At 46.0% G+C, this 12,024-nt stretch overlaps 1 protein-coding gene across 21 annotated transcripts in view; it reads left to right on the forward strand.

The window, feature by feature from the left end:
- Positions 1-12,024, forward strand: part of LOC114769221 (receptor-type tyrosine-protein phosphatase mu-like) — a 165,783-nt gene that overhangs the window by 33,554 nt on the left and 120,205 nt on the right. The window lies entirely within an intron of this gene.

The following is a 12,024-nucleotide window of genomic DNA, read 5'->3' on the forward strand; positions in this document are numbered from 1 at the left end:
TTTAATGATGAAAGATTACAATAATCTTTCAAACTACAATTTAAAGTGTAAGGAGTTTTGAGTTTTATGAGTTATCATGTTGAATTAATTCTAACAGGATGTTGGAATATACTATCATGGTCTGCCTCGGTAAAATCTCGTCACCAGACAAAATGACATCAATTTGCCAATATAATTCCCGATCCCCAAAAGCAGCATGATGGTCTTTTAACGTTTTTACTCTTCCTGCTGATTTATGTTCTGTCCCATACTATGTTGAGCTCCCCCAGTCTCGCATCCCTGCTTCATTACTCCTCCTTTGTTAGGCCTGTAATTTATTATTGCTCCTCTGAAAAGGACGGCGATTGTTGCTGCAGCATTGACAAATGCTGTGATAGTGACCGGCTTGACCCTCCTTAGTTGTCTGCTTTCAGTTCTCGCTTTTTATGGCGTTTTATATGGACAAAAGCCTACCCAACACTGTCCTCTGTGTTTTAACTTTTTGAAATTTGTGTCCAAGTTTAAAAAAAATGTCAATTTTGAAATCCATGGTACGGGGTTTATTTGCAGCGGATGAGGAAAGTGCACTCTGCAGCTCTGGCCGCTCGGCCTGCGCTACTTACCAGAATGTGATGCACGGTCATGTGGAGCCCGTGTCTCCTAGTGATGGGGCAGAATTAATTGCAGGACTTCTGCTAATTTCATCCAGCCTCCGCAGGCACGTTCAGTGGTTTCGCTGAGAAATTACCTGACAGCGGGGGTCCGGAGAGGAGCGAAGGTGTTTACTTTTTGCCCAGAATTGATTTATGCTGCCACAGTGGGGGCCGGCCGGAGGTCACAGCGCGGCTCTGAGGAAGGGCCCCGACCTACACATTTGTGCCGCGGAGATCGCGGCGGTATGGAGACCCGCATTTACATCAAGATGTAAACCTCTGTCTTGTCTCCTTATTCAGTACAGGATTCACACTCTAATGATGCGAGCATTAGGGGAAAAGTGGAAGAAGTGACATGCAAAGATTCTGCAGAGTCAAAAGAATGGTGAATGTTTGCGGCTGTTGAGCGCTGAGGTCAAGGACCGACGTTTAGCACATTGCTATGTCTCTAAGATGCGAGAAACAGCCCCCGCCTCCATGCCCTGGCCACAAAGTGTTGCAATGTTTCGCTTCTTCCCTACCCTTCATGTGATTAAGCCCGGCGCTGATAGAAGACAGGCCGTGTTGTGTTCCCTTTTGCCTGGCATCAGCAGATTACAGCTTTCTCATAGCCTTCCTTATCGGCCATGTGACCCACAACCAGAGAATGCGCCCAGCGCGTCCTGGGCAAAAACCGAGGCGAGTGCCCTCTATAATAAAAGAGCACGACACTAGCAGGCTGTACAGTATATCCACCTCGTTGTGCGTCTTTTGGGGCAGTGGTGGCCTAGTGGTTAAGGAGCCGCCAAGGTGCCACTGAAGTGCCAAGGAGCAAAGCACCGTCCCCACACACGGCTCCCCAGGCGCCTGTCATGGCTGCCCACTGCTCACCAAGGGTGATGGTTAAAAGCAGAGGACACATTTTGTTGTGTCACCGTGTGCTGTGCTGCAGTGTATCACAATGACAATCACTTGACTTTCACTTTCAAAAAAACATATACTGCAGTCCGAGCAAAATATAATAAGGTGCCTTTTCTTTCGTTACTTATCTTCTTTTTTAAAGTGTGAGCCCTGACTTTACAGAATGCTGAAGTTATCGGTCTGAAACGGTGTCTGATGAGGTCACTCCCTCCAGGGCCCACCGGCCTGCTGAAGGGGCTTACTGTCAATATCAGGTTACTGTGCAGGCCCAATGCTTGAGACCACCTGCAACAGACGTAAATCCCGCTTAATATGGACCCTCAGTCACGGCATGGGAGCAGTTTTGGGAAGAAACTGTGTGTTTCTACTGCTTTTCCTGTCCCACTTCTGCACCCCTTCTGGATGCTTTGCAACAACTGCTAATAGTTTCATAAATCCAAAGGCGCTTCGTTCTCCATTAAAAAGCTGAGACTGACTGGAAGCGGTTTGTAACAAGCCTGTAATAATATCAACTCGCCTGGGAGGATGGTGAAGTTCAAGAGACTTTATTGTCCCTCTATGGCATTAACACAATTTCTGCCCAATACAGTGTTTATGCCAACAATTAATCTCTAATGAAACTTGCCATTCGTCTTAGTAAAAGGGTCCCGCTTTGATGCCTAAAGTTAGTCAGAGGCTCTCTTTGGTGCTTCAGAGCTGTGTTTTAATGGTAAATGCTGTCAGTAGCATTTGTGTGGGAGAAAATGGAGGAAATCGTCTGAAAGAATGGGGTGGGGGTGCTAATGGTCAAATAGCTCGCCGTTCTCCACTTTGCTTTCAGATGACAAATGAAATAGGCGTTTATGGAGGCTGACCTGGGAGAGGTGCGCAGAGTGGGGCCGCTCCGAGGAGGGAGGCTAAGTGGGAGGCGCAGACGTCCGCATTTCCGCTGTAACAGCCTCTCATGCATTACACAGACAAGTATCATTTCGCAGGGGAGAGAGGAACTCATCTCAAAATGTGATTATCAGCGCACTGAGTACGTCGGCCCCGGCTCCATCCATCAGTCGATGTCGAAAGAGCTTCTTAGTAACCGACTCACTTACAAAGCTCCTGGTGGAGTTGACATGTCCTGGCGGAATTGAGTGTGTGTGTGTGTGTGTCTGCATTTATATTGGCAAGCATGTGTGTGTTGCTTGTCCGTGCATTGCTTCGCCTGAGTTTCCATGATGTAGAAGACATTGTGCCGATTGATGGAAACGGCAAGTTGCTTCGGTTCTTTTTCACTACTGCAGCTGATTTCAGTAGTGCCAGTGGTGGCCTAGCAGGTAATGAAGTGGACTCATAACTGAAGGGTTTACGGTAGTGCTGCACGATTAATCTAATCGCAATTGTAATCGCTGTGTCAGTCTGTGCGATTACATGAACGCAAAAAGCTGCAATTTAAATTATTAGTACATGGATTGAATCGGCAACACTCATTCTCTCAAAGTTTGTGAGCTGACTGAAGTCTCACTTCAGTCGAATGTGACGTGTTTGGTCACATGACTTACGATTCGGTTCAATGGAGACCTCAGATTTGTGACTCACATAGACATATGGGTACACTTACGTCAACATCGCCGCCATATTGCGATAGGCGCTGCTGTGGCGTGAAGCATATACATGTCTATCGAGAGAAGTGCATAAAAATGCCTCACTCTTGTGCTGCTTGGGGCTGTACAAACCGCTGTACGCTCCAAACCAGATCCCGGATTACATTTCATAGGTAAGGCTGTACAATTGTTTTGAATATATTTGGTTATTATAAAATCCCGTTTTATAAGTCTTAACCTTAGCTAAGCTAGCGAAGCTAGCGAAGCTATGCATTCCTGTGTTCAAGTCAGCCTCCAAACAACGTTTTGGCTAAACGTAGGCATTAACTATTTAGACTGTTCTTAGCTGTTTAGTTAACTTTTCTCAAACTTTGAAGGTTTCCTAAAGAAATTCACCTCAGTTTACAAATCTTAACCTTAGCTAAGCTAGCAAAACTATGCATCCCTGTGTCCGCCTCCAAACGTTTTGGTTAAACGTAAGAACTATAATATGGGATTTTATAATGGCCAAATATAATCAAAACAGTTGTTTAGCCTTACCAGGGTTTGTCGTTTGACAGTAATTTAAAAAGTTTTTTGTGATTATTTAATTATGTAGAATATTGTATTTTGAAAGCACTGGGCATTTCAAGTTGTTATAAGTAGTTTGTTCGTTTCACTTTGAAATTAAACATTTCACTATTAGTAATTTGTATGCGACTTTTCATTGATATACAAGCAGGTGTCCTGCAAATATTGATCTCAATAATTGCAATATGTCTTTTTCCCCAAATCGCGCAGCCCTAGTTTACGGGTTCAAATCCTGAACCATCAAGGTTCCGTTGAGGTCCCCTTCAAAAAGGTACCTTCTCCACTAGAGGTGTAAACCTTCACTGGTCTCACGATTTGATGTGATTATGATTATCAATGCAGTGTCAAATAAACACTGCGTGCAACATTTTCTTGGCATCAATATCTGCTGAAATCCCGTCAAACGTTAAACAGCGTCAAGCGAACGGCAAACAAATGTTGCTACAAAGCACAGCAAGAGTGCGTTCATTTCAAACATCCATGTGGAGGAGGCTGGATTGCTACCTGGATTGGCGCTGTACTCAGATCAGGCAGCCACAGTCAATACCGGAACTACTTTTTGACTAGAATTTAATGCCGCCACCAGAAAATCATTTTCAAGGAATGTCATTATGATATAATTGATTAGGTCCTGATTATGTCCTACTTTGCAATATTTAAAAATTAGTCAATCAAGGAAAAGAATTACAACTTAATTGCAAATTAACAAATTAATTCGTGGACACACAGCGAATGTGTTGCACCCACTTTTTTGGTCCTCAGCATTCATGCATCTTCCTTTGGAAAAGAATTTTTTAAGATCTTTTCCATCCGTTTCCATCTTTATGCAGGGATAGCACAAAAAAAAAAGTCAGAAGTCAGTAAAGCCTTGTAGTGGAAAAACGTGAATGGATGCCTTGCCTCGAACCCTGTACTACACACATTCGTTCTGTCTCAACCCTCACCACCAAATGTCCTTGCGGCCTGAAGTTAACCAGAAGCCCAGCTGCCACCCCTCATCCTTCTCAAAGCTGGAGAAGAGTGTTCCTCCACAGAACCGTCCGGTGCGAGCCGAGCGCCCCGCAGCTCGACTCCTCTCCAGCAAATCCTCCGCTCTGCCGCTACCAATCTAATTGCGAGGGAGCGTGTTTCCTTGGCTAAGCCTGCGAAAAACAATAATCTGTCTTTAATACCTTTTCCTGAGACAGCGAAAAGAACAGCTCTTTTCAGCTGAGGCAGCCCAGGCTTTGGCATGGTTCTACTAGCGCTGCTGTGGGGGCGGACTGTCAAACGCACACCGCAAATTGATGTGGAAAAGTCTCACAGTCAAAGAATGTTTGCATTCGTTCCAGGCTTTTAGAAATCGGTTCGTTTCCATTGCTTTACTGTGTGATGTTGCAGCGAACATGCAACTCCTTAACAAGTTCAGGCCTAATAAATAGTCTCTCTTCATCCGTCATTCTGATCTCTTTAATAAGCGCATTCATTCTTTGTGTCTGTTTATGGTTTGGTGTTGCAGCTTATCTTCATGCTGCATTGAGTCAAGGGGTGACATTCAGAGGGGTGTCAAGTGACATTTTGCCAAACCAAAACTAAAAATAACACCGGCTTGATCTGAACGAGTGACCTGATCTTAATCTCTAAATTACTCTGCATGGTAAATGGTTATTTGTGTCCTCCTAGAAATCTTCATTTATTATCTTTAAATCTTTTTTTTTTAATTATATATAATTATTTAATATAATAAACAATATTATGTATAACAACAATAATACAATACAATTAAATATTATATTAAATCTATATTTATAGAATTTATATAAATATTATAGATTAAATATAATATTAAATCTTTATTTATATGGCACATCTTACAATGTACATTGTCACATATTACAAATTGAACAACGCTCGAAGCCCCAGGTGAGCAAGCCAGAGGCAACTGTGGGCAGGAAAAAAGAAAACCTTGAGAGGAACCCAGACTCAGCAAGGGGAACCCATCCTCCTCTGGTCAGCACTGGATCACAATGAAATGCATCTGAGAAGCGATGGCATGTGAAGGTCATTGCAGTCCACTTCTGTATAATGAGTTAGCATCCAGGTAGCGTGTCAGACAGCCAATGACTATTTAGAAAGACAGCGGTCTGAGTCGCGTTTGGACAGAGGTAGGAATCTGAGAGCGGCTCAGCCTCGCCAAACATGTGTAGAGTCCGAACGCCGGCAGACTAGTCACTAACCTACACTTTTCACAAGTATACGGGACTTCCGCCTGCTAGTGGCGGCAGAAGCATAAGTAGAGAAAACCAGCTTTCTGCAGTTAGAACTAGAGATGGAAGAAGAATGCATAAAAAAAATAAATAATTTGACATAATTATCCCCATTTTTACTCAGAAAGCATCTCTTGCATTCCTCTGCTTCCCGACCTTTGAATGAGAACAGAATGCACATGCCGTATCATGCCCTGGAGCCTGCAGGCCCCACCGCCACGTGGCCGACTTGCTCCCATCATACACACGACTTCATTCAGAGAGCGGTGAAAACGTGCTTATCCGCGAGCGCAGATTCAAGGGGAAAACTGCCATGCGGGCGCCCTGCGGGATCCCCCACCCCCTCACTTAATAACAATTATATTTTTTAATAAATCGGCCGTGTAATCATAGCAAACACAGCTGCTTCAAAATAAATAACTTAAAAAAACAAAAAAGTGTTTTACCTGGCAAACTCACTACCGGGTTCATGTGTCCTCCACACACACACACACACACACAGAGGGTGCAGTGTACTTTCAAATGACCTTTTAAGAGTGTGTGCATATGAGCAAATATCGGCTCTGCAGGCGTAAATAACGCCGGTGCCAATTTGTAGAACAGACGTACCGTGTGTGTTTTAAATATGGAGGGTGGTGCCATAGGCTACCTCTGCCTTGTTTGTTTGTGTCGAATCGCTCCCGCAAATGTAAATGCCATCTTTGTACATATGCAGCGCCTCGCCTGCCAGCAGTAATACCGCACTGGCTGCGAGGAGGGAAGGCCTATTAGGAGACTCCGGCAGGGACCCGTGCCACACCAATGCTTAGTTGGTGACAGTGCGAGAAAAACAGATAGTAGGCCCGTGCGTGACCCTTCAAAGTGATGTTAATGCAGTGTTCCAGTTCCCACTTTCCATGCTGGATATTGTTGGATATTATGGCTTATTGCATGTGATTAACTGGGAAATTTGCGTGAATCAGGAGGTAGTTTTTTTTTTTTTTAGATTATAAAACTGGACGACATGACAAAAACACTGTTTTAATGAAAAAACATTATATTACAAAAAGTAAATCAGAAATCATTAACAAATGACTCAAATTTTAAAATCCAAAAATTCGAATAGGCATTTTCAGAATCCATGTCAAATAAATGGCAGATTTGTAAGGGTTTCTACTGGTCCAATGGGTCTGTGTTCTCTCATAGAAATATACGTGAGAGGGTGCATGACCAAGAGAAACAAGCGCTGTGAGTATTTTATGCAATTATTAGTTCTGAAAAAAAAAAGATTGGCGCTTGCGTACAGCATGTCGTGTTGTAGTTGTGGTTGCATTTGGCGAGTGTCCCTGACCATGCTTGCCTCCAATCGGTGATTTTGGTTGGTCTCATCTGAAGTATGCATGGACCAGCACGACCCCCCCCCCCCCTACAAAAACCTGGAGCTGGTGTCCTGCTGGCAAAGGCCAGGGTCCTGAAAGTGAACCCACAGAGTGGCTGCCTTGACCACGTTCGAACCCTCTTCCCCCCACTCTCACATCCCCCAGGAATCCCCGGTCACCCGCCTCACCCCAGACGGCCCCGGGGGCGGCAGCTAATTGCTGAAACAATGTTTGTTGAGTCGTTATGGTGGCCTCTGGCATGGCTTCAGCGAGACATTATTCAGAAGAGATAGAGGCAGCGCAGGGGCCGGGTGGGGAAGGGTGGGAGGGGGCGGAAGGCTTCCCGGGGGAGATTCCCATCTCGGGGGCCAGCAGGAGTAATTGGGAGCAGCGAGTGAATAAAGATGACTTTATTACATTACAGCAGGTCAGAGCGCAGGCCGCCCGCCCGCCCGCCCGGCATTCAGAAGTTACGCTGTTCTTGCCCGCGCCGTCATTATGACAGCCGCTGCCCCCGACTACATTTCAGACATCTGCCATGCTAATAGCCATTTTAGTGAAAACGCTGCATCTTGACCCAGTGTACATAAGCCGGGTTAGAATACATATTTGCCTTCCTTTCTTGAATCCCAATGAACTGGTTACTAGATGACTTGACTTGCAACAGTGAAGCAACGAAAACCTTATACTTTTATGCTAAAATTACTGCACAAATTTTGAGTTGGCCGTTATGGCACAGAAAAAGATCAAGATACACTATCCCATATCGAACGGTTTGGTTCTTTTCGCATTTTTTCCCCTTTGACATTGCCAGACTAAGCAGTTTACTAACATATAAAACCATGACTATCGCTGCCCTGTGTGAATTGCTTCCAGATTCCAGCACCTTAGCAGCCCAAATTTGCAAAAATTGCAAAAACCTATAGTCTGAGGTGAAACATTTTTGTCTCGTAAACTTTGACACGTCACCATACCCTTCTTTTAGCTACTGTTCAATCCGGTAAATCATCTGTTCGTCTAATTAAGCATTAACATTAAAATATATACGTGTAATATTAATTACACGTTTTAATGTATCGAACGCACTGGATAGTTTTCCAGATTCCTGCTCACCGCAGGAAATGGAAGGAGTGCTTCAGAAAAGGCCACATTGTCCAGTCTTGTTTGTGACATTCACTTTTTTCTGATAGCACTCTGCCTTTGGATTAAATTAAGCCATCTCTCCTCAGGGTACCGCACCATGCCAAGTATCGCTCGCCTGTGCACACAACATTAAAAATCTATTTGTGGCGTGTGTTTTGCGCAACGCTTGGAACTTGGGGTTAATTTTCCATGTCAAAGGACGTTATCGGCGGGGCCACGCGACTGCACGAACCCCCCCTCCGCTATATAACTTCAGCCCTTTGAAAAAGTGCCTGTCTATCAGGGGGCAGGAGATTAATACACACTGTTGCCACGGGGACGGCCTTTGATTACAAAGCCACCTATCAGAGCGCACATGGCAGTAATTAAAACCCGTCCCACTAATTCCGCGCAAACAAACACAGATAATGCGATGAAGCACCCTGTAGGGACGCGGCTCCCTCACTGTGCCCTGCTGCCTAGCGTGTACAAGTTCATTAGGACTTACTGTCTGTCTGTTCTGCGTGTGTCTGCGCGTGTTTGAGGGTTTTTTTTATGAAAGTCACCCTCTGTACCCGTTCGACTGGTTGCTTTGCAAGCGTTTGCCAATAAACCTCAGTTCAGCACAAACACCCCCATCAGCAGTCGCCCCTTGCTGAGACGTCAGCACCGGGAGCGTAATTTGACATCCAGAAGGTGGGTACTGCTTTGATTTGTCGCTTTGGCGTGGGGGGCGGGGCTGGGGACACGTTGCTGACCCGGTCACCCGGTGGCCAGGAAGCTCAGCAGACTGCAGTTTTCCTGTGTCCCCGCTGCAGGTGCAGCCAAGCGGCCTGTGTACGAATGAGGACGTCTAGCAGTATGAGGGACACAAGACATACGGTTAACTGATTATTACAAACAAACAATAAATAAACTGACAAACACCCACAAAAGGGCTCTGGTCAGTTGGGTTGTGGTTCAAATTGCGGTTCTTGAGGTCACATGACCTCTGTTCACCCCACTTTCTGCTGGTCTGTCCTAAACAGACGCCATTTTGAGCCCTCTGACAGCCCACCAATCACGGCAGGAAGGGGGAGGAGTCCAGTAATGGGCTGAGGAGGAGCCACCCTGCAACATTACAGAGAGAGAGAGGAAGAGAGAGAGAGAAAGACAGACAGACAAACAGAACGTACACATACTCCGCCACGGGACGTCACAAGCCTTTAAACAACAGACGTGTTCGGAGGCCTACAGTCCCATTTAATGCAGGCAATAACTTTTTTTTAGTTATGTACCCTGATCGCATGATCTGCAGGTCCAATGCATGTTTTTTTCCCTGTAGTGGCTATGAGGAGACGACCTCTGGTGCGCTTAACAACAACTCGAATGCACTTGGGGTTGGCAGCTGAAACGAAGGTGAAAACGAACCAAAAAACTGCTTTTAAAACGGTTAATGTTTATTTGTTTGGCCGACACTTTATTTCAGTAGTCAGGAAACTGACTTGTACAGTCGACACATGCATGATCACAATTACAGGAGACCAGCCAGCCCGTTCCTGCGTTCGAACCTACTTCCTGTCATGCGAATAGAGACTTATCGCTGATGACCTGGGTGCTGTGGTCAGTCGTTGCTGTGACACACTTCCTCAGGCCCAAAAGATCACAGGAAACGAGGCAGAGCTGGCAAAGGACACGCCCCGGGATACACCCTGTCCGCAGATGTTGTTGATCCTGCTTGCGAAGGTCAGCGTTTCCCCTAAAAAAAAGTTCCATTTTACACTTTGTGTTTTATAATCTTGCATACGTTATTCTGCTGGCGGAATGTGTTGGGATGCGGGGATTATTTCCGTGACAAAGGCGCTGGAAATAAGTGCATTGTTCTTCTCTTCAAAGTCCACGCCAAAGTGAGACCGAGTTTGGGCAGAGAACAAAGCGAGAATCCAAAAAAAAAAAAAAAAAGGAAGAGAGATCTGCGCCTCCCTGCTCCTCAAAAGTGTTTCACCCGTGTTGCTGGTGCTTGTGAGCAGCATTAAATTTCGGTGATTTTCCAGTTTGTGCGTCCAGTCGAGCCCCCTCCGACGGCTAAATGGAGCTTGCCAGCAGTAGGCTGTTCAATTTCGCCGGCTTGCCGGCTCCTGGAGAATTACGGCCTAAAACGATGCACTCGACGGGAGCAGAATGAAAGACTTTGCTCGCGGTGTTCCCCGACTCCCTGCCACCGCCGTATTAATTCGAATATCCATTCGTGCGCCCGTAACAATTTATGGTTGATTTCCGCTATCACCGGGTCCAGCTTGGCGGGTGCTTCATTTGCCCCGACGTGTCGCACCTTCGCGCGCGTGCTGTCTCGAGGCCTTGCTCCACGCGGGGGTGGAGAGGTGGAGGGGACAAAAGGGCGCTGTGTTCCGAGGACAGGAGCCAGAACATTTACGGCATTTACAGCATTTACCAGACGCCCTTATCCAGAGCGACTTGCAATCAGTAGTTACAGGGACAGTCCCCCCCCCTGGAGACACTCAGGGTTAAGTGTCTTGCTCAGGGACACGATGGTAGTAAGCGGGGTTTGAACCTGGGTCTTCTGGGTCTTTTTGAACCTAGGCCACTGCCACCCAGAACTCGCGCCCGAGGTTAAAATCGTTTACAAAGGCGAACGGAAAGGGAGAAGACGGAAAGCTGCGTCTGAACGCTCAGGGTCTGCGTGGACTGAGGTAATAGTGGGTTTGTTTGACCACAGTTTAAAAGCTCAGTACTGCCATTGCCGTTCCAGGCCTGATCTCTCGGTAATTATTCTATAGATCAATTCAGGTGCTCCGTTGTTCGTCTCTTTTTTTTTTTTTTTTTTTTTATCGTTCTCAATTTCTGTTGACTGCATCTGCGCGGGGGGAAAATAACTCAAGGCAATTATTTCTAATCGGCCCGAGGAGTCCGAGTCTTTTTAATGGCGCGAGGTGTAGGGAGCGCGGTGAAAAGAGAGCCTTTCATCAGCGGCGGGTAACGAGACGGAGGCTCCAGACGCTTCTGTCGCCGCATCTGCCGCTCTGGTTGCAGACTCCGGTCCCGCCATGTACGGCGGCAACAATTACCACCCACAATTCCGAGTTCAGCGTTTAATAAGACAATGACGGATAGAGTGCGGGAGGGTTGAAAGCGAGTCCTTGAATGAGACAGAGCGATGGAGTGAGGGAGAGAGAGAGGATTTGTAAAAAGAAAGATAGAAACGGAAGTGAACATTAGCACTTGTACGCTGGTGCGTCAGACTGCGGTGAAAAAAAGAAAAAAAAGACATCTCATTATCGCAAGGCTAAATCGAACAGATCAAAATGTCCGCAGCAGAAATGAAAGGAAAAGGACTCCACTTATCCGTGTGTGTGTGTGTGTGTGTGTGTGTGTGTGTGTGTTTTAGAGAGAGAAAGTTTCGTGAAGCATCTGGGCCTGGCAGCACCGGACTTATCCACTTAGTCCACACGAGACGCGATGAGATGAGGGAGAAGGACGTCAGCAATCAGATCACGCTTTTAAATCGAATCAGCAACATCTCGGAGATCTCTGAGGTGGGGAGGTTCTGAAGGTGGAAATAAGCGAAGAATAATCCGGGGAACATGGTGCTCTTTTTGGCCTTGAAGCCTGATGAGCGATCCAA

This window comes from Denticeps clupeoides, chromosome 2, assembly GCF_900700375.1.
Source record: "Denticeps clupeoides chromosome 2, fDenClu1.1, whole genome shotgun sequence".
NCBI classification, from domain to species: Eukaryota; Metazoa; Chordata; class Actinopteri; order Clupeiformes; family Denticipitidae; genus Denticeps; species Denticeps clupeoides.